Consider the following 19,486-nt stretch of genomic DNA (forward strand, 5'->3'; position numbering starts at 1 on the left):
TTGTTCTATGTCCTTGAGACAGGGCCCATGGCGAGGGAGCAATGATTGATATGAATAGTTTGGGATGCGCAATGGCTACGTGGGCGATGAGGCCGGCCATTCCCAAATACATGTTACTTCACAACACTGGATTTACGGGCTGGGGCACTGTGGATTTAGCAGGCTGCATTACGCACAGACTCAATGGATGTTTCTAATGTCATGTGAGTAATTATTCAGGCGTTTTGATCCCGGGATGAGGGAATGATGAATGGATGCATGGGCAGGTGATTTGATACAGAGTTTGCCATGTACAGGGCTTCTTGGGATCTATCCGCCTCCCCTACGCTATGTGATGCAGGGCTGCCATAGTGGGACCATCGTCTATCTGGCCTTGTTGAGCCCTCCCTGTCTCGACGCGCCCTCAGACACTTGTGTCCATGCACGTTAACATTCCCATCTGATGGATTCTGTTTTGGCAGACGCATGCACAGGTACACTCGTTCGTGATGGTGTTTACACCTCGGTATAGATGGTTAAGAGTCGCAAGTGGCTTTGGGGTGGTGATGATCCTTTGGAGTGGGCTAGCATGCATATGGCTGTGGATTTCGTGTGATCATTGAAGTGAGTTGTTCGAATGCAGTTCTGATGGCCATTCTGTTCTTGTTCTTTTCTTTTGGTTGACAGGTATCTCCTCCCCTTTTGCCACTGCCATCTGTATGCCACTCCTGCAGATGGATTTTACTCCCGACACCTGCTGCTTCGTGTTAATCGGTGGAGCAGCATTACGATCTTATGGGACGATCGCCAGTGGCCCACATGCCCTTACGCAGTACTGGTGGCTCGGAGCAACATTTCGGCCTTTCAGCTGGACTAGTGCCTCCCCATTGGGTCGGCCCTGCGGTTCTGTGCGCTTCCATGTTGCCTTTTCGTACGTGAATGTGGCTCTGTGTACCATGGGGGAACAGGGCGACACTCAGGTGGTGGCTGGTCATTTCTTGCGGATGCAGCCCACAATGGTGATTTGTGTTTTGTAGTTCATGGCCTGATGGCTGTATGGGCTTGGTGACTTTGATGTGCATTAAATTCAATTCTGATTTGGCCCGTGTAGCTTTTTTCTTTGCAAGTGATGTGGCATATGCCTATTTGTGGGGCGATGTATTGTGAGGAGATCTGCATTGGGTTCCAGCTTCGGGGTTTAGTTGCGTGGTACTGTGCTGGGCGCGTTTGCCTACGTAGCACAGTGAGGTCAGGGATGGGGGCTGCCAATATGACTGTTTGGATGTTGTCATGCTCAGGGGCGGGGGATTGGGTTTTGGGTGACAGATGCCGGTCAGCCAGGTGGACTGGTGGAATGATGTGTTTTTCGGAATATTGCTGGTCACAGGTGTCTGTGTTTGCGTGCGTTTCTTGGTGGGGGACTGTGGTCATGTCCATTGGGATGGCTTCTGTATTCGTGCCATCTGTGCCCTGCAGCTCCCATTGGCCCCTCTTGTGTTTCTTTTGTTCGTTGCCATGCAGGGGTGACTTGTACATTTCAATGGTTGCATTGTGACTTCATTGCACCTACGGGGAGTTGTACTTTGTGGGCAGGGAGCGGTGTACAGGCACTCAGTGGGGCTGTTTACGGTTGATTCGCGATGCCGTACTTCTCGCCATGGCGGAATGGTACATTACGCCATGCCTGATGGCGTTAGGTACATGTCCGCTAGGGTCGGAATTGGCGTACCCTTGCGCCATGGTGGTGTTTGCGGTTTGGCATGGCGCGCGCGCGCGTGCTTGGTGCAGTTAGCGTTGGCGTTCACTACGGTGTCGCTAATGGCTTCGTACTTTCCGGTGACGGGTCATAGTCGCAACGAGCGCTATTCGATGGCGGAATTGCATTTCCGCCATCGTTTTCACCTTTCCGCCAGGGTCGTAATGAGGGCCAATGTCATCAGATGTGTGATGTCACTTTCTCTATCCTTTGCATTTTGGTGAATTGATGTCATTGATCAAGTCTAGTGTGCTTAACATATCCCTGCCCTACCAATATTTCTACCAACAACTATTTCCAATTTTCTTTTTCAAATATATTTCACTTCTTTGGGGCTACCCATATGGCTAAACTGCAACCTCTGACCCACTAGAAAGAAGGAAAAATGTTCATATTGGCACACAGGTAATGGGTACTTCAAACCTGCAGCCATCAACAGCACTGGGCTTCTGCATCTACCTTCCTGCTATCTGTGTAACCCGCCCTTTTCTCACAGAGCCATTTATAGTGAAGCCAATATCAATGGCAGCCGAGTGCTATATTAGAACATGTGCGTTTTTCCTTACCTTACCTTACACTATACATATGTAACATTTCTAATATTTCCAGGAAAGGCAGGACTTCTCTCATCCTGATTTGTGAGCTTGGTGCCCTGGTCAAGGTGGGCATCTTGGTGTGTGATCCTTGGTGATGACTGTTTTTTATTGAGGTCTCTGAGATCCAACCTTTGTGGTTGTGTACCTTCAATGGGTCACGTGAGTGGAGTTGATGTCTGTCTCTATGTGCTTTGGGTAGCTGTTTGTTTAAAGGATTGCAATTGATCAAGTATTTGATGGTTTCCACATTTGTTGTGTCCATGTGAAGAGACATATTTTGAGTGATTTCCTGAACGCCACCATGCTTCCTCTTTGTGGAGTGTTACTGAATTCCATAACTTGGCTGACAGGAATGAAACTGAGGATTGTGGCATTGCTACTCATGGGATGGTACTGGAGAGAAGGTTTCTAATCACCTCATAGTGAATTAAGTTCTTCTTGATTTATTTTGGGCCCTTTCCACGAAAGGTGCAGTGGGCAATGCAGACGGTTTTGAATTGTATCTTGCATTAGACCAGTAGCAAATGGTATTTTTTGCATGCTTGTTTGATGTGCTCCCATTGTTGATGTCTTAGGAACACTCCAGCTCTGTATAGGGGATTTAGTAAGCATTCCTTGAGTGCCAGGTAGCAACCTTTTCATAGATAGTTCAGCCCACAGACTATGAAAGCAATGACTGCCATGTTTCAACACAGGCATGCCAGGTATTTTATGATGCACCAGATGATCAGGCATTGGAAGAATCAGCCTCCGATGTTGGCATTGTCTTGGGCTTTTAGTGTAAGAGCACTGCCATGAAGAGGCTGAGGATTGTTATCCCCAAACTGGCGTCTTGGCATGTTGTTGAGTTGCCAATCTCACATCAATCATGATGTCCTTTAGTTGGATTCTGTTTGAGTTGATCAGTCATCATTCAAGGAAGGATCAGTCTGAAGTATGCAGGAACCTAGAACAGATTGGTTTGAGGTTGAAGAATGGTTGGGTTAGTAGATGGTGTGATTATTGTGGATAAACTGGATCCTCCAGTTTAAATTGTCAGGGTATGACTTCAATTCGACCATGCAGGCACTTTCTATAACGTTCATAAAGAAGGCTGAGATCCAGCATAGCATGGTTCCCTCAAATCCAATGCCCGTGAGTATGTTTAGCAGAGTTTTGTGGCTATTAGTGTTGAATACCATGGTGATGTTGAGACGGATAAGTGCAATTGACTTATTTTTGTCAGTGGTTCCAATATGGCTGAGGGGGCAGATTCTGGTTCTCTCATAGCTCTGAATCTGTGTTGTGATTCATGTGGGAGGTTGCTGTTTTCCATCTGGTCCCATAACTGTTGATAGATATATTTCTCAAGGCCTTTTACAGTCTGTGTTGGAAATTGGGTGGTTGCTTGCTGTGTCTTCAGGGTTAGCTGTGGTTATCTTAAATTGATATGGAATGCATATGGTTTTGAAGGCTCCCGGGATACTGCCTTATTTTAGTGAGAAAATGAGGACCAATCGGAAGAGTGGAGGAAGTGCATTGGGTTGGGTAACAGCATTGCAGTTATTGGGGACATGGGTGATCCTTCTGTGTTGCTGGCATTGACTGTGTGCATTACCTCTTATATGCAGAAGGGGTGCAAGTCTCCCAGAGACAGCACTATGGTTTTTCTGGGTGATTATTCCATTGCTCATCTACGCACTACAGTTTGGCGTCTCTTGTCTTGGTGTACTTGGATCAGTACAATGAAAGGAAGCTTGCCCTACATCTGTGCAACATCCATCATTCATTTATAGTTTCGGCCTGTAGCTTTGGGCTTTCAATTCCATCCTTATTGAGATCAGGGGGGAGAGAGAACATCATATATTATTGCCAGGAATTTTGGGCCTGGATGTGAACAGTGTAAGCTATGAAGGGGAGTGTACACAACTATGGGCCTGATTCACAGAAGCATTTTATAATGGCACAATCGCATAGGAACATGTTTGGGGATGCTTGTGGTCTCGTGCAGAAGGGATGTGGCCTAGCAGTTCGGGCTGGACTACCCCTTTTGGGGTGGGGCCCAGCCTGATTTGCATATGGTCTTTCCCTTCTGTAATGGCTTGGCAGGCGAAGAACGGTGGTCTGGAGGGTTGCCCAGAGCATTGCCAGTGGTTAAGATTAAGTATAAACCTTCCAGCCATCACCTCTTTGTTTTTGCTATGTCACCCCGAGTGGGACGGGTATGCCCAGACGTGGGTCCCGTGCCTGCTGGGCCTAGAGACCCAAGCTACTCCTCACTGATGAGCCCCAACAAGGGCGAAACATGTTTGGGGATGCTTGTGGTCTCGTGCAGAAGGGAAGTGGACTAGCAGTTCGGGCTGGACTGCCCCTTTTGGGGTGGGGCCAAGCCTGATTTGCATATGGTCTTTCCCTTCTGTAATGGCTTGGCAGGCGAAGAACGGTGGTCTGGAGGGTTGCCCAGAGCATTGCCAGTGGTTAAGATTCTGTCTAAACCTTCCAGCCATCACCTCTTTGTTTTTGCTATGTCACCCCGAGTGGGACGGGTATGCCCAGACGTGGGTCCCGTGCCTGCTGGGCCTAGAGACCCAAGCTACTCCTCACTGATGAGCCCCAACAAGGGCGAAACATGTTTGGGGATGCTTGTGGTCTCGTGCAGAAGGGATGTGGCCTAGCAGTTCGGGCTGGACTGCCCCTTTTGGGGTGGGGCCAAGCCTGATTTGCATATGGTCTTTCCCTTCTGTAATGGCTTGGCAGGCGAAGAACGGTGGTCTGGAGGGTTGCCCAGAGCATTGCCAGTGGTTAAGATTAAGTCTAAACCTTCCAGCCATCACCTCTTTGTTTTTGCTATGTCACCCCGAGTGGGACGGGTATGCCCAGACGTGGGTCCCGTGCCTGCTGGGCCTAGAGACCCAAGCTACTCCTCACTGATGAGCCCCAACAAGGGCGAAACATGTTTGGGGATGCTTGTGGTCTCGTGCAGAAGGGATGTGGCCTAGCAGTTCGGGCTGGACTGCCCCTTTTGGGGTGGGGCCAAGCCTGATTTGCATATGGTCTTTCCCTTCTGTAATGGCTTGGCAGGCGAAGAACGGTGGTCTTGAGGGTTACCCAGAGCATTGCCAGTGGTTAAGATTAAGTCTAAACCTTCCAGCCATCACCTCTTTGTTTTTGCACAATCGCATAGGAAACAGTTCTGTGAATCAGGCCCTATGTGCCTTTGCATGATCAAACATCCCCATGAAGGTTGCGCCATGTGAACTGGTACCACTCAGGATGACAGAGGCTCTCACGGTTGAAAGGACACAATCCTCCATTGAATGGCTGCACCTGCACTGTGTTACCCACAGGGCCATGGGTCCCAGCTACACCATTCATTACGAGGTTGGCGGTAACCCTGTAACACCAAATCTGGCACCTGACTTCCCGGTGCCACTGGGACATTACAAGCGGCGCGGGAAGTCAGGCACCGGATTTTGTAAGTCCCCATTCCCATGGAGTTCAATTGGACACGATGGATGTGGGGAGGCGGATGTACCAGCACCATTGTTAATGTTTTGGTGCTTCCGTGATGACCCTGCCTACCGGGGCTGATGCGACGGCAGTGTCGACATGCCTGGCGCAGTGGCCCCGGCAGGCAGACTCATAGTGTGGCGGTCCGGAAAGAAGGGTGCTGGTGAGCTTACCGGCAGCCTCGTTTCCAGACCGCCACACTTGTAATGAGGTCCCATATTTTAGATGTTTTAAAAGAATAAAAACCTTAACCAAAAAGCACTGAATGTGTGTACGCACTACAGCAGGGCTCTCCATTATCCACCTCAGCGGGACCTATAATTGGGATCTATCTGTTCTCTGCATGGGAGCCCTGCGAGAGCCAGTAAGTAATAGCAGGTCTCTGTGTACAGCTCTTCTTGCAGAGTGCTCCTTTCCCAACTAGTGCCTGGGTTTATGTAACTACACGCCACATAGAGACAAGTGCGTGAATGGGCACCGATACATCACTGTTGCATGTTCATTCCAGCCTGAGTGCCTCGCTTTCAACTTCACCTCAGCAACCATCTTGGTCTTTGGCCTTTCGAATGTGGGGCAGTTTGACTTACCACGTAGTGTGCCGCGTCTATGGGCACCCCTAAGCCCAGACATGTGCATTCCCTGCCAGTAGTGGCCGCAAGTATTCACCTACTGCCTGGCAGGAGGGTTAGATTTTTAGAAAATATTTGTTTTAGGGGTTCATACAGTATTTCTTTTGGAGTTTCTTAATGTGTTACTATGTAAAAACTAGCGCTTCATTTTGACTATTTTGACCTCAGATGTTGTCTGGAGATTTTTGATTTTGAGATTGTCATTTGCTTAGTTTCAGTCATCAATTCGGTTTCTCCCAGCTGAGGTTGAATTTAAAGAACTGTCTCTCCACTTAACGCAATGCACAAAATACCTTAGTTTACTGTTGTTTATGTTGTCTATTTTTACATTTTCAACTTCTATGTTGTATTGAAGTGGGTTAAAAATGACACGTTGTGCTCGACCCATTACCACAAAATGTGCTTCCTTCAATATTCATGAGCCCTGAAGAAGTGGATACTCTGTGAAACACGCATAGACTCTTATCTGTTTGCACTAAAAAATACAGTTCAATATCAATACTTCTCAGGGGGGTTGCTAGGTCTGGAAAAGATTTGGGGCAACACTAATGTCAGGACTGTCGGGACTCGGGTCTAGGTTGTAGCCCCTGAGCTTCTATTCAGGGCTACAACCAAAAGACCTTGGGCTATAGTGCCCCCGGCCCCCCAGATATCCCCTTACAACGTCTCTGATACTTGTTAAAAGTATGAAACAGCCAATCCTATATTGCTTATACAAAAAGAAATCTCAGATCAGTAGATCCATTTCAGGATTACAAGCGGGAAGGAAGTTTCAGATCATCTCTCAGAATTCATTTTGGTTTGGGATCTGGCTGATGGAGACTTTGAAGCCTGTCCCAGACCTAACAACCCCTGAGACTCAGGGACGGTCATCATACACAGTGGCCATATTTATAATATTTTGGCCCAGAGACAACATGGAAAGAGCTCTTTCTTGAAAATGGCACTATACTGTTCGTCTTTTTCATTGTCCCCATATCTACCGCCCGTTTCTGTCTTTCTCAGCCAGACTCCCTTATTGCAAATTGAAATGCACATTTTTTCATCATGTGCTCTAATGACTTTCAGCCTAGAGTTTATTTTGCATTCTGCATGTGTCAGCTGCTGATCATTCCTTGTTTCATCTCCATCCTCTTGGATCATCTCATGTTGCTTGGCAACTGTCGTTTTGGTTCGTGCCCTCCACTCAGATTTTCTGTCAAAATGTAATTAAGAGGCTCAGAGAATGGGCAACACGTGCATCGGGAGCAAATTTGCTGCACCGAGAGCAAGCACATTGTGCTCCGTGGATGGGACTATTGAATACAGTTACGCCATGATGCCTCTTAGCAGCAACGCCATCTTTGAATCAGAGCATTCAGCAAATGACGAGAGCTGAGCTTCAAGGGGAACAAGTTACACAAACAGGTTCATTTTCACTCAGGAACCTGGTCATTTAAGGCCTAGCAGCAACATCAGACTGAGACAGAACATGTTGTTTCGCAATTGGCTATGCTGAGCCTTGTGTGAAAATGTATTTGTACTGCAGGGACATGCATTTTTCGTTTATGTTCAGTGATTTACTGGCACCACTACCTTATTAAAGCAACATTCTCATGTTTTTATTTTAAAAAGTTTGACACTAAATGCAAAGTAAATATTGCAAATGCATTGTTGAAATCATTTGGGTTAGTATTGTTTCTGTATTTATTGGAAACAGCGTGTTTGAAACAGAAATAAATCCATGGAATATCATGCATACGGAAACAGAGTGATCCTGCAAGGGCCTGCCTTACAGTTCGACAGTGAGTAATGAGCGAAGATCCTCTCGGGAGGATAGCTCACCGGCAACATGCTCACCTTGGAAGCAAGACGACACGGAGCAACACAGGTTCGATCCCTGGGTCCGTGCTTAGAAACCACTGGGTGTTAAGCGCGTTACAAATAATCTTTCATATCATTGCTGAGAGGGATGAATTAGGATGCACAACAGAGACAGAACAGAAAATTGACACCAAGACGAGAAGGCACAGGCATGAGGGAATAGATGAAAATGGGGTGGGGAAAGAGATTAGGGCAGAATGGGGCGGCCTAGTGGCAAGGCGTTTTCGAGGAGGAGATGGCCTATAAGTGATGACTAGAAAGCATGACGTTGGTGGTGTTTTTAATTTTGGGGGCTTGGGGATTCCCGTGATGGGGGCGGGTGGAAGCAGGAGTGCGTAAAGGCTGGTCAGGGGATGTAGAGATTGAAAACAGTACTAGAGTGAAGATTAGGAGTGCGGGAGCAGGAGGACAAGGAAGCAGTCAGATTTGGGGGAAAGGTTTTCATTATTGTCAACAAATGTTTATAGCTATACTTCTCGCACTGCCTTTCTTAGAGGCAGTGTCATCATTGATGGCATATTCAGGGCGGCGCGTGACTGGCGCTCTCACCTTCCTATACATGGCATTGGTCTTAACTACATTAATTATAAAATACTGTCTGAAAAAGTGATCCGTGGCTTTAATAGAATTGACAACGCAGGTGAACAGTGGTCATTTCATTCGATATCTACTTACACTAATATTCCTCTCTACTTATAGTCCTTTCCGAATAAAAAGAATTATGCAGGACTACATGGGAATTGAATTTAATCTTGTTGAATCGCTAGAAGTAAGTGGAGCAAGGTAAGAAATATGTAGCACTTCAAGATCTTTTATAATTTGTGGGAGTGACAATTTGGAACCTGCCACTTGCTTCTGCAACTTGAAAGCTTTGATGTAATATGTAGAAGATACTTGCTAGCGTATGGTAACATGGAAGTCACAAAGGGTACTAAACATAATATTTGGGATATTTTTTTGATGGGTAAGGATTTTAACTTGATATGTCATCATTTTTCAAATATAAAGTATCAACATTTCCCAACAGGCAGACTTCCGGAGCCAAGCCTTTAAAATCTTCCTACATTTCAGGTCATCTTTGACCAAGCGTGGTTTTCAGGAAGAGCGCTCGATAGTTTTACCGCCATACTGGAGAAGGATTGATCCCCAGAGGCTGACTGTTTAAAAATAGAAACCTCTAGACAAAATGACTCTCTACTGCATAGCCCTCTCAAGACGCCCGATCATTTTAATTTCATAGCCGAATATTCAGTGAATTCAATGTATAAGGCTTTGTAGGTAATACAAATTATCTTAAAATGTATCCTTTGTTCAATGGGGAACCAATGCACATTTTTTTAAATTAGTGAAATGTGATCAAACTTCCTTGCCCCAAGACCAGTCGTGCACAGCATTAAAAACTGATCTCAAGTGTGCAAGTGAAGATTTAGGTAAACCCATTAATAAAGAGTTACCGAAATCAATTTGGGGAGAGGACCAAGGACTGGACCAAGGAGTGAAAGTGAATTGTCGAGACTAGAGGTTTCACTGCTCTCAGGGCAAGGAGGTGTGCATGTGCAGCTTTTACCAGCTTATGTATCTGAGGGATTAAAGAGAGATGTGAATCTAACGTGAAACCTAGAGATTTTGCGGTAAGAGTAAAATGTTTCAGGACACCTAAGGTTTTGGTTTCCTGCAAAGGTTTAGACAGCACAACATCAGATTTCGAATGAGAAAAATTAGAAATTCCGTTTTTGAAGTATATACTATATTATACTACATTTATTTTAAAAACAGGGCAATTAAAAAAAGGCAAAAGAGGATGTCACATGACATTACATGGAGTTGGGCGAGAGCGCAAACCATGTGCTGAATAGCCCCAGGCATACATTAGTGTTGGAAGCGTGCTCCTGACACTAATGTCTTATATTATTCTAGCACTTGCATGGGGACTGAGAATGCATTTCACTGTGGCAGGCCTTTAAAGGGGCTGTAATTGTTTGAGGTGAGACAAGTAAAAGCATGCCTGTCCCTTTTGAGGGTATAGACATAGAAGTGCGACAGCTGTGGTCAGGCTTAACATAAAATGCATACATGGTTAGGAATGACCCTGTTGTGCATATCAGATGCACCTGCACCTGTTCCAAACATGCACAGTGGATTGTTTTTGTTTCCTGTGCATTTTCAATGTGTGTCCATGTTCTGGAATTTGGGATGTGCTTTGGAATGCACAGAAATTGGCCCCCTTATTTGTACAAATGAGCATGGGGGATCTCAATGTGCACATCCACTATGCATACAATCAGTTGCTGTTTGTGCACAGGGCACACCGTTTATTGGTGGAAGTGAAGACAGGCGCTAGAGGGGTCTCGGGAGGATAGCTATGGGGTGATGTGCTCACCTTGGAAGCAAGACGTCATGGAGCACCACAGGTTTGATTCCCGGGTCCGCGCTTAGAAACCTCTGGGTATTAAGCACCTTATAAATAACTTATCATATCATATCACTTGCGCCAATCAACGTTTTGAGACTCTAGCCCCAGGTGGAGGAGATTAAAGAGGGCCTGGTGTTGCTTGGAGAGTTAACTGGCATGAAGGCATTGAAAATAGCACTATCTCTAAATTAGAAAATGTCTATTTAAGTAACATGAACTATTGGCATGCTTGTTTATATGCATGCTGCAGAATTCAGAAAGACTAAAAAAATCCTGAGTTCACCCATTAGTTTTGGGCTGTGATCTTTTATTTGTATTGTATTTTTATTACACGTTTAACACCTTAGTTGAGTTTCTAACCACGGATCTAGGATTCGAATCTCTGTTGCTCTGCATGGTCTTGCTGCCAAGACTAGCACATTGCCCCCGCGCTATCCTGCGTACGCAAACTACTATGTAAGTACATAGACATATTTCGAAAAACCTCAAGTAAATGCTAGATGATACTCAATATAATATGACTTTGGTTGGAAATATGACCATTTTAAAAGAAATACAAATACTAATTACATTTGACATTGTTATGATAAATGGCATTATCCCACAGGAAGAGGAAATGAGAATAATCATGGCATCCATGAATGAGAGACTCCTCTCCCCCATTAACTGCCAGAAACATTCATAGTTAGCTTGCAAACTATAGCATTGAGTACACACTATTTTCCAAACGCAGGGGGATTCTATCTGTGGAAAATAGGCATCACATGTGTGCTAAGTCTGGACAATATGTACATATTATCCTTTGAAGAGAAAAGCATATGTACCGACAACCCATTTGAAAACATTCACATTTGGAAGAGTTATACAGAAGAAATATTAGTTGAATGGCCAGGAGATAAAGGTATATATACACGCAAGGACCATCTAGAGGGATAATTAATGTGAGTTTTATAAAGTAAGAAACCTCATAGAAATATTGGAATATGATACAAACATATATACTTGCATTAATACAAATGATAGAAATATGATTGTGATATGAAAAGAACATGAGGTAAATTCATGATTCTTTTGGACATCATAGACATTTGTAAAATTACTTTTAAAAATACTATTTTTGTTTAAAGGAACATTTTTGCAAAGACATTCGGGGTGATGCTATACAATGCAGTCATGGGTAATCATTTAACAAACAATATTTGTATTGGCATTTCTTTTAAAACAAATCATAACATCTAATCTAACCCCAAGCCCCCTCCCCCTGTCCAACGATCCCCCTCCCACCCCGTATCTCGCGGGTAATCATTTTTGAAATAGGGGTGGAATGGGCTCAAGTCTAGGACCAAATTGTTTAATGAAAGACAGGAGGCATTAATCATTTAAATGCATTTTTAGAATGTATCAAACAGTATGCAAAACTAAAATTATACTCAGAATATAGACCACTTGATTCAGGCCATAGAAATGCAGGACTGTCTGAGAGCCAGAGGGTTCCCACATTAAGTAGTTCAATAGGATTCCAAAATGGCAAGGTTTATTAACAGAGCGGATCTCCTGACATGAACATGCAAGAAAGAAAAAAGAGCATAGAAAGGTCTGTGCTATGACCTTTTCTAAACATTTCTTCTAAATGAGAAACACCATCATGAATCATTAAATCGAAATTGTTCTTTGGCAAGCAAAAGGGCAAGCATCTGAAAGATCACCTAGTAAACTCTTTAAGGAAAAAGGATCACCAATATGCATCTATAACGACTCTTCGGGGTCTGACTCAAGTCGAAGGCCATTACCTGGGTGGCACATGCAATTTCTATGCGTTTTAAATAAAAGCAAATTTGTTGCAATATTACACGATGACATGCAGTTTACAATACAATAAAGTATAGTACAATAGCACTTTATTAGCATGACTAAACAGAACAAGTATTGCCATCGCTGAGAGGAATAATTTCAGACACATATTTGGTGAACATTTATCATATTCAAGGCAATAGTGGGCCTCATTACGAGATTGGCGGTCCGGAAATAAAGGTGCCGGTAGCAACCTACCGGCACCCTTTCCGGACCGCCAAACTATAAGTTTGCCGGTAGGGGCACTGAACTACCGGCAGGCCTGAGCTGTCAGGAGTTCATGCCCCTACCGGCCTGTTTTTCACTGAAGCACTGGAACCGTTAACAGCGGTGCTGGTGCTTCAGGATTCCCATTGCCATGGAGTCCTATGGGAATGGGAAATAACCGTACCGTCGCAGCCTGTGATATCCTGGTAGCACCGGGATGTCAGGCGGAGGTAACAGTGTTACGGGTTGCCAGTAACCCGCCACCTACCAGCAGCTTTTACCAGCAGCCACGAAAAGAGGCCCAGTGTCTGATTGGACTGTCTTTTGTTCATATATTTGATTATGGTCTCATGGCCTGCTTTGTGTTAAGGTCATCCATGACCAGTTAGGGTATTTGGGTGTCTTTTTGTTATATGGTATGTATTCACTTATGTTGTAGGAACAGTGTTACCTTTCAAATGTTTTGTTGTTTATCTTTAAATTATGCATGTGCCGTGGCTCTGCTAGGTTGTATCCATATTTATCCTTGATAAGATGCTCAGTGTTCTACATTCGTAGCTCTTTTATATCTAGAACCTTGCCCTGTGAATTCCAGTACAGTTGTGTTTTGGTGGAACTGGAAGGAGGGCCTTTCTCTTATGTATTATACTTGAAGTAATAAAGAAGCTTCAAAGAACCCTCAAAGAACCCTTCAAAGGGCCTTAACCCTCAAAGAACTCTCAAGAACCCTTCAAAGAGTTACTGGTATCACTAGTAATTTACTTCACAATATAGTGACGAGCTTGAAAGGTGTTCCTATTTTTGCTTGGCCCTCCTGTCCAGACTTTCAATTTATGGACGTCTCTGGTCAAGCGGCGGCCCTTGCAGAGGTCTTGCTTGGCTGGTTGTGGAGCCCCATCGGGAGTGTCAGTGTCGGTTGACTCAACTGCTTGCGTGGCCCAGGATTGCTGAAGGGTCAGCATCGTCCATTCTCTCCCCAGATTGTTTGCAATCACTGTCACTGCTTCCCGCTGGATTTTCTCCACTGTTCGTGGTGGGCAAAGCCTACTTGTGGACTTGCACGGCACGTCCTGTGGTGTGTGCATGTTTCGTCGGTCTCCGTTGGGTGTTTTCCTCGGTTTTCTTCTTTCCTTGGAGGAGGACGCTGAAACTTTGCGGAATCGTAATGGCAACATTGGAAGAGAGGAGCTTGCAGAAAGGCATGTTACCCTGTATCTCCTGCTCTCGAGGCTGGGGTTTCCTAGCAATGTGTGGTTGCAGCAGAACTGAGTAGCTTTCTGTAAGTGCTTGTTCATTTAGGATCAATATAATAATATTGGACTTGGCATCTTGTGAGGAATCCCAGTTGGTGAGTGTCATCGACACATCTGTTTTATCTTTTTAAATTAATTTGATCGTTTGGATTGCCACTCACTGACACTCTGAAGTTTCTGAAGTTTATATACTGCAGTGTGACCTATGGATGAAACTCAAAGGTTTAAGGAGAGAAAGCAGAAATTCTGAGGAAAGAATATGTGTTTTCTTTCTTCACCTTGAGAGAACAGTTAAGAGTGCACTGATTTGTAACTCATAGCTGTCCACCTAACCCACTGTTACAGATCATGCCAGGGCTTCCTAAACAGTTTCTTCCATCTCCTGGTGAACCTCTCGCGAAGTGGGAAACATGGAAAGAGGACTTTCAAGATTATGTTTTGGCCATTCATGGCCCCTCGCCCAGTGTGGAGTGTCACAGAGCATTGTTCATGCACAGTTTAGGGTTTGATGGAAGAATGATTTTGAAGCGTCTCCCAGAGATAACTCCAGATGGTGGTGGCTCAAGGCAAGGAAGCTTATGAAAACATTTTGAAGAAGCCCGATAAGCACTTTGAAAAGAAGACCAGCATTATTTCACAAAAGTACCATTTCTACACACATGATCAAGGAAGAGATGAGTCCATGGAGGACTTTGTTACAGCGCTGAGAGAATTAGCGAACATGTGTAACTTTGGCTCATCCTATAATGAAAGGTTAAGAGACCAGTTTATGTTAAAAGTGCGTGAAAACAAAACGAGAGAAGAAATATGGATAAAGGGCAACCCTTCGCTAGATGAGGTAATCGACATTGCCAAGAGGGTTGAACACATCCAGGCATGTGTTAAACAGCTGGAGAAGAAGGATAGCAAGAAGACTGTTTCCAACTCATTCAATATTATTTCTAATGAGCACAAGAGGGGTGGCACTTCTGGGAAGAAGAATTCACACCTATCCAAACCCACCAGCAACAAACAGGAACATCGAGAAGGTCAAGAAAAAAAACCTTCTGACACCAAGCTGGATTCTGCTCAACAAATGAGGAGATGCTTCTGTTGTGGGAGTTTTTCTTCCCTTTTGCAAATGCCCCTTTGTGTCCAGGGCACAATGCTGTATGTGTGAAATGCAGCAAGAAAGGACACTTTGCGCGTTGTTGTCACAATTTCTCTCACAATGGTGCGAAAGAGATTGAGCAATAGTGTGGCAGTGCTGAAGTATATGTTGATGACGTATTTAGGGGTGTGTGTTGGTCTGTCAGTGAGGTTGGGTCTCAAGTACCACATGGTGGTAAGCCCCATGTCAAAGTTCTTGTTAATGATAGGGGTATTTTTATGTTGATTGACTCGGGGTCTGACTATACCATTATTGACAAGGATGCCTGGCATGCAAAGTTCAACAACATGCAATTACTCAAGCCCCAAATAAGAGTGACTACATATGGTGGAGTGAAGATTGGCAAGAAGTTGGGGCATTTTTTGCCACACTGGAATGCTCAGGCAGAAATACCAAGGTGAGGGTTTATGACTCTAGAAGGGAGGATGCCTCTTCAGCTGGTATGAACAAAGTGATTTGGATATTGTCATTGACCCAAAAGTTCCAGGATTCATTTCCACGGTTAACCAATCTGTCTCTTCCCCTGAGGACAGGTTTGATGATGTCTTCAGGGAGGGTTTGGCATGTCTCAAATGTTTTTGTCATAAAATTAGGCTCAAAGAAGGAGCTGACCCAGTTGGAGTTAAGCACCCCTAGCACTCAGGGAGGACGTAACGCAGGAAAGAAGGAGACTAGGGTGTAAAGGAATAATAGAGGCAGTAGGGGCTTCAGAGTGATTGTAGTGCTCAAAAGCAATGGAAGCATTAAGATGTGTGTGGATTTACGCAGACTCAACAAATATGTGGAGGTGGATAGAATTCCCCTGCCCAAAATTGGTGAAATCATTAGCATGGCAGCTGGTGCAAAGTTCTTTAGCTCCCTGGATCTGCTATTGGCCTACCACCACGTTGTATTACACTCCGACTCAAGGGATTACACCACAATTATTACTCATGTAGGTACCTTAAGAATTTAAGCACATGCCCTTTAGACTAGTTTTAGCAGCGCAATCTTTCCAGCGTGACATGCATGCTGTGTTGGGGAAAATAAATGGCATTGTTTTTTATCAAGATGATATCCTAGTCATGGGGAAATCCATTGAAGACCATGATAGAAAACTGACACTTATATTGGGAGAGTTTCGCAGAACAGGACCGACACTGCAGAAAAGCAAATGTAAGTTTAGGTTAACTGAGATTGACTATCTAGGTCACAAGCTGTGTGGTGAAGGGGTGTTACCTAAGAGTAGTGTTGTGTAAGAGATTTTGGCTTTGCAGCTGCCTAAGAGTAGGTGGGAAGTTATGGAATTTGTGGGCTTAGTAGACTATTATGCAAAATTAATTTGGAATATTAGGATCGTTGTGTCCACATAGGTTCACTGTGCAAAAAGGATTTTGAGTGGTCGGGAGATTGTGAGGGAGAATTTGTTGAAATTAAGAAGGCTATTGCTAGTGCCCCTGTCTTAGATAGTTTCGACACAGAGTAAGACACCTACATCATGACTGATCCAAGCGATACTGGACTAGGAGCTTTCTTGTTATAGAGTCAGCATGGTGTTGATTGGGTAATTGCATTTGCCTCTCATGTTCTCAGCCGGAGCAGAGGGTCACTATTCCGTTATCGAGAAGGAAGCATTGAGTGTTGTTTGGACAAAACCTACTAAATCAATGCCAAAGGTGCACAATTAACAATTAACTAAAGACTTTAAAAGTAGCAGTGTTGGGCCATATTGAGCACTGGTCCCCAAATCTATCACATGTTTAGAAGACAGGCTTCACCCTTTGCAGCCATAGCTGCCGCAGAGCACAGAGCACATCTGAATGCCTTTGTGCTTGAAATGACACCTGCATCACACTCTCCTCCCACTCCGAGGCACTTATGGCCAAAGCCAGAACATGAAGGAGCGGGTCCTTCCACCCCCATTGAATGGCAAGATGCCACCTAATGGTTAAATGATAAAAGGTTTGTACCCCAAGTATCAAAGGTACAATGGGACCAAGCCCTCGCTAAGATCTATGGATGATGATGATGCTGATTTGCTGTATTGTTAGAACTGATATAATATTGTTTCATCCTCATTGTATATGTTGGCCTATGCCCAGTCGCTTTGCGAGGAAATCCGTATTACAAGGTTGTGACCTCAAGTGAATCAAGCCTCCATTTTAGGTTAGAGCCGCCATTTTAGTTCATTGTACAAAGTCACCCTGTAGTCTAAAATGGCCGTCTCGTGTGCTCTTGTTCTTGCCTTAACCTCTTCAACCTCTGTAGGAGGGTTAATGTCCAACCTGCCTTCAGGCTACATGTTAGGGTCATGTAGACCTTGTCCTTGGTTGACCTCGGGATCAGGGGATTACTTCAATCAGCAATGTTAACCTACAAATATACAAGAACAATAATGCTATCCAAATACGACATGCGAAACATTTGTTTGATCTGTATTAAAGCAATGTGTAAAGAGTGTAACGTTAAAACTAAAGAATAATAGTGTGCGTAGTAAATATGTTGGAAAAGTATACGGCATGCACGAGATATGTAAATTAGGAAACAAACCTGGCGCGACCCTAGCCCAGTGTATAATTAACTTGTAAGAGGCTGGACATCATTTTAAAAAACTGTATAAATACGCTGATGTCCAGCTAGCAAATTCTGCTCACTGCTCACATTGAACCCTGCTGGTGGTCTCTGTGATGTATTGACAGCCAAATAGCTATTTGTGTACTTTGTTCGATACTGTTCAGTTTTGTAATAAAAATTCTGGGAATCTTTACAAGCCTGTGTCGGTGTATTTTCCTCTGCATGGTGTAAAAGCCTTATTATTGTATTTTTCTGATTCCACAGATGGCGCCCGAATAGGGACCCTCAAGATCGACTTCGTCTCGTTGAAGGTTGGCTCGGCTATCGGACCGGGATCGGACGGTGCCAACTGAAACGGCCACTCTAGACGAGAAGCGAATTCCTCGACAAAACTGCACGATGCGATCCCTGAACGGTGAGCTGTAGCCCGAGATGACGTCCTGACGAGGGTCCATATATCGAGGTGGGTAAATTTGACGAAAATCACCAGACACGTGGGTCCTTAGCATTGTCCTTAGTAACCCGATCGGGCTTCCCAATCCTTTGGTCAGGTGAATCGTGTCCCGATTCTTAATTTAACCCTGACAATTTGAAATTGGCGCATTGTACTCGTGAGCACAATTACTTGACCAGGTAACACCAGAACTTTGATATGCCTGGGAAATTGTCTGCCTGCTTTAGGGCATTATTCCACAGCGACAGACAATCTTTGGAAGATAGCCGTCCCGCACCACAGGAGGGGTCACCGGTATGTACTATGTACTGTAAGAAAGGCTTTGGTAGTATAGCATTTAATGACATTTGGCAGAGACAGACCAGACACAATTCTAATCTTCGGTGGCCAACCAATGGTAGTTTTGAAATCCCTTATATAGAATATCTAGAGTCTGTATTAGTAAAGAAAAAGGCTAGACCTGCAGCATTTGACGCATTGCACAGTTGGAAAACAGAAGCTTTGCAGCCACAAAAGAGTAGAGAGAAACATATGTGTAGACATATGACAAGTGTCGAAAAGGCACGGTTATATGATCAAAATAAACAATTGAAGTCAGTTAGGAACATGGACAGGGCGTTTCAATTAGGCATTCAGAAAATCTACCCTTCAAAAGATTTTCATACGTCAGATGAATTGATTAATAAACTTTTGCATGAACGAAGGCCGATGCCTCCCAGCCACCTCCGTACGTCCCTGCTCCTGGTGCTTTGCCCCTTCCCGTTGTTATTCCTGCTCCTATAGTTCCCCCAGTCCTCCCTGCTGTTCTTCCTGTTGTTCTTTCAGCTGTCGCTCCTTTGCCTGCCCCCTTGCCTCCACCTGTTGATATTCAGAATGTGCCTACTCTTCCTCTTCCAAGTGATTCTGCATCACTTGTAGTAGACCAGGGAGCGAAACCAAGGGTTGTGACTCGTAATACTGTGTCCCCAGACAAAAAGAATGAATTGATTGCTTGGGCTAAACATTGTATGGAGAAGGGTGAACAAGCTGATGTTTTTTCCACACTCGAAAATTTAACGGGTATTCCTGAGAAAAATGTTTTTATTGAAGGATTAGGGACTCATTTGAGTATAATGTGGAATAGATTAAACGATGTAGATTTCCCACAGGGGATACGGGATTTGAACGCCTTAGCGTTTTCTAGAGATACTGCGGAGAAGGTATATGAGCATGTTGAGAGGATTTTTGAGTATAGGAAGGAGTTGGAAGGGTTACAGAACTAGGAAGCAGATGGTGGTGGTTTAGGTATTATGT

Source organism: Ambystoma mexicanum, chromosome 7q (genome assembly GCF_040938575.1).
Source record: "Ambystoma mexicanum isolate Mex_15411 chromosome 7q, UKY_AmexF1_1, whole genome shotgun sequence".
Lineage (NCBI taxonomy): Eukaryota > Metazoa > Chordata > Amphibia > Caudata > Ambystomatidae > Ambystoma > Ambystoma mexicanum.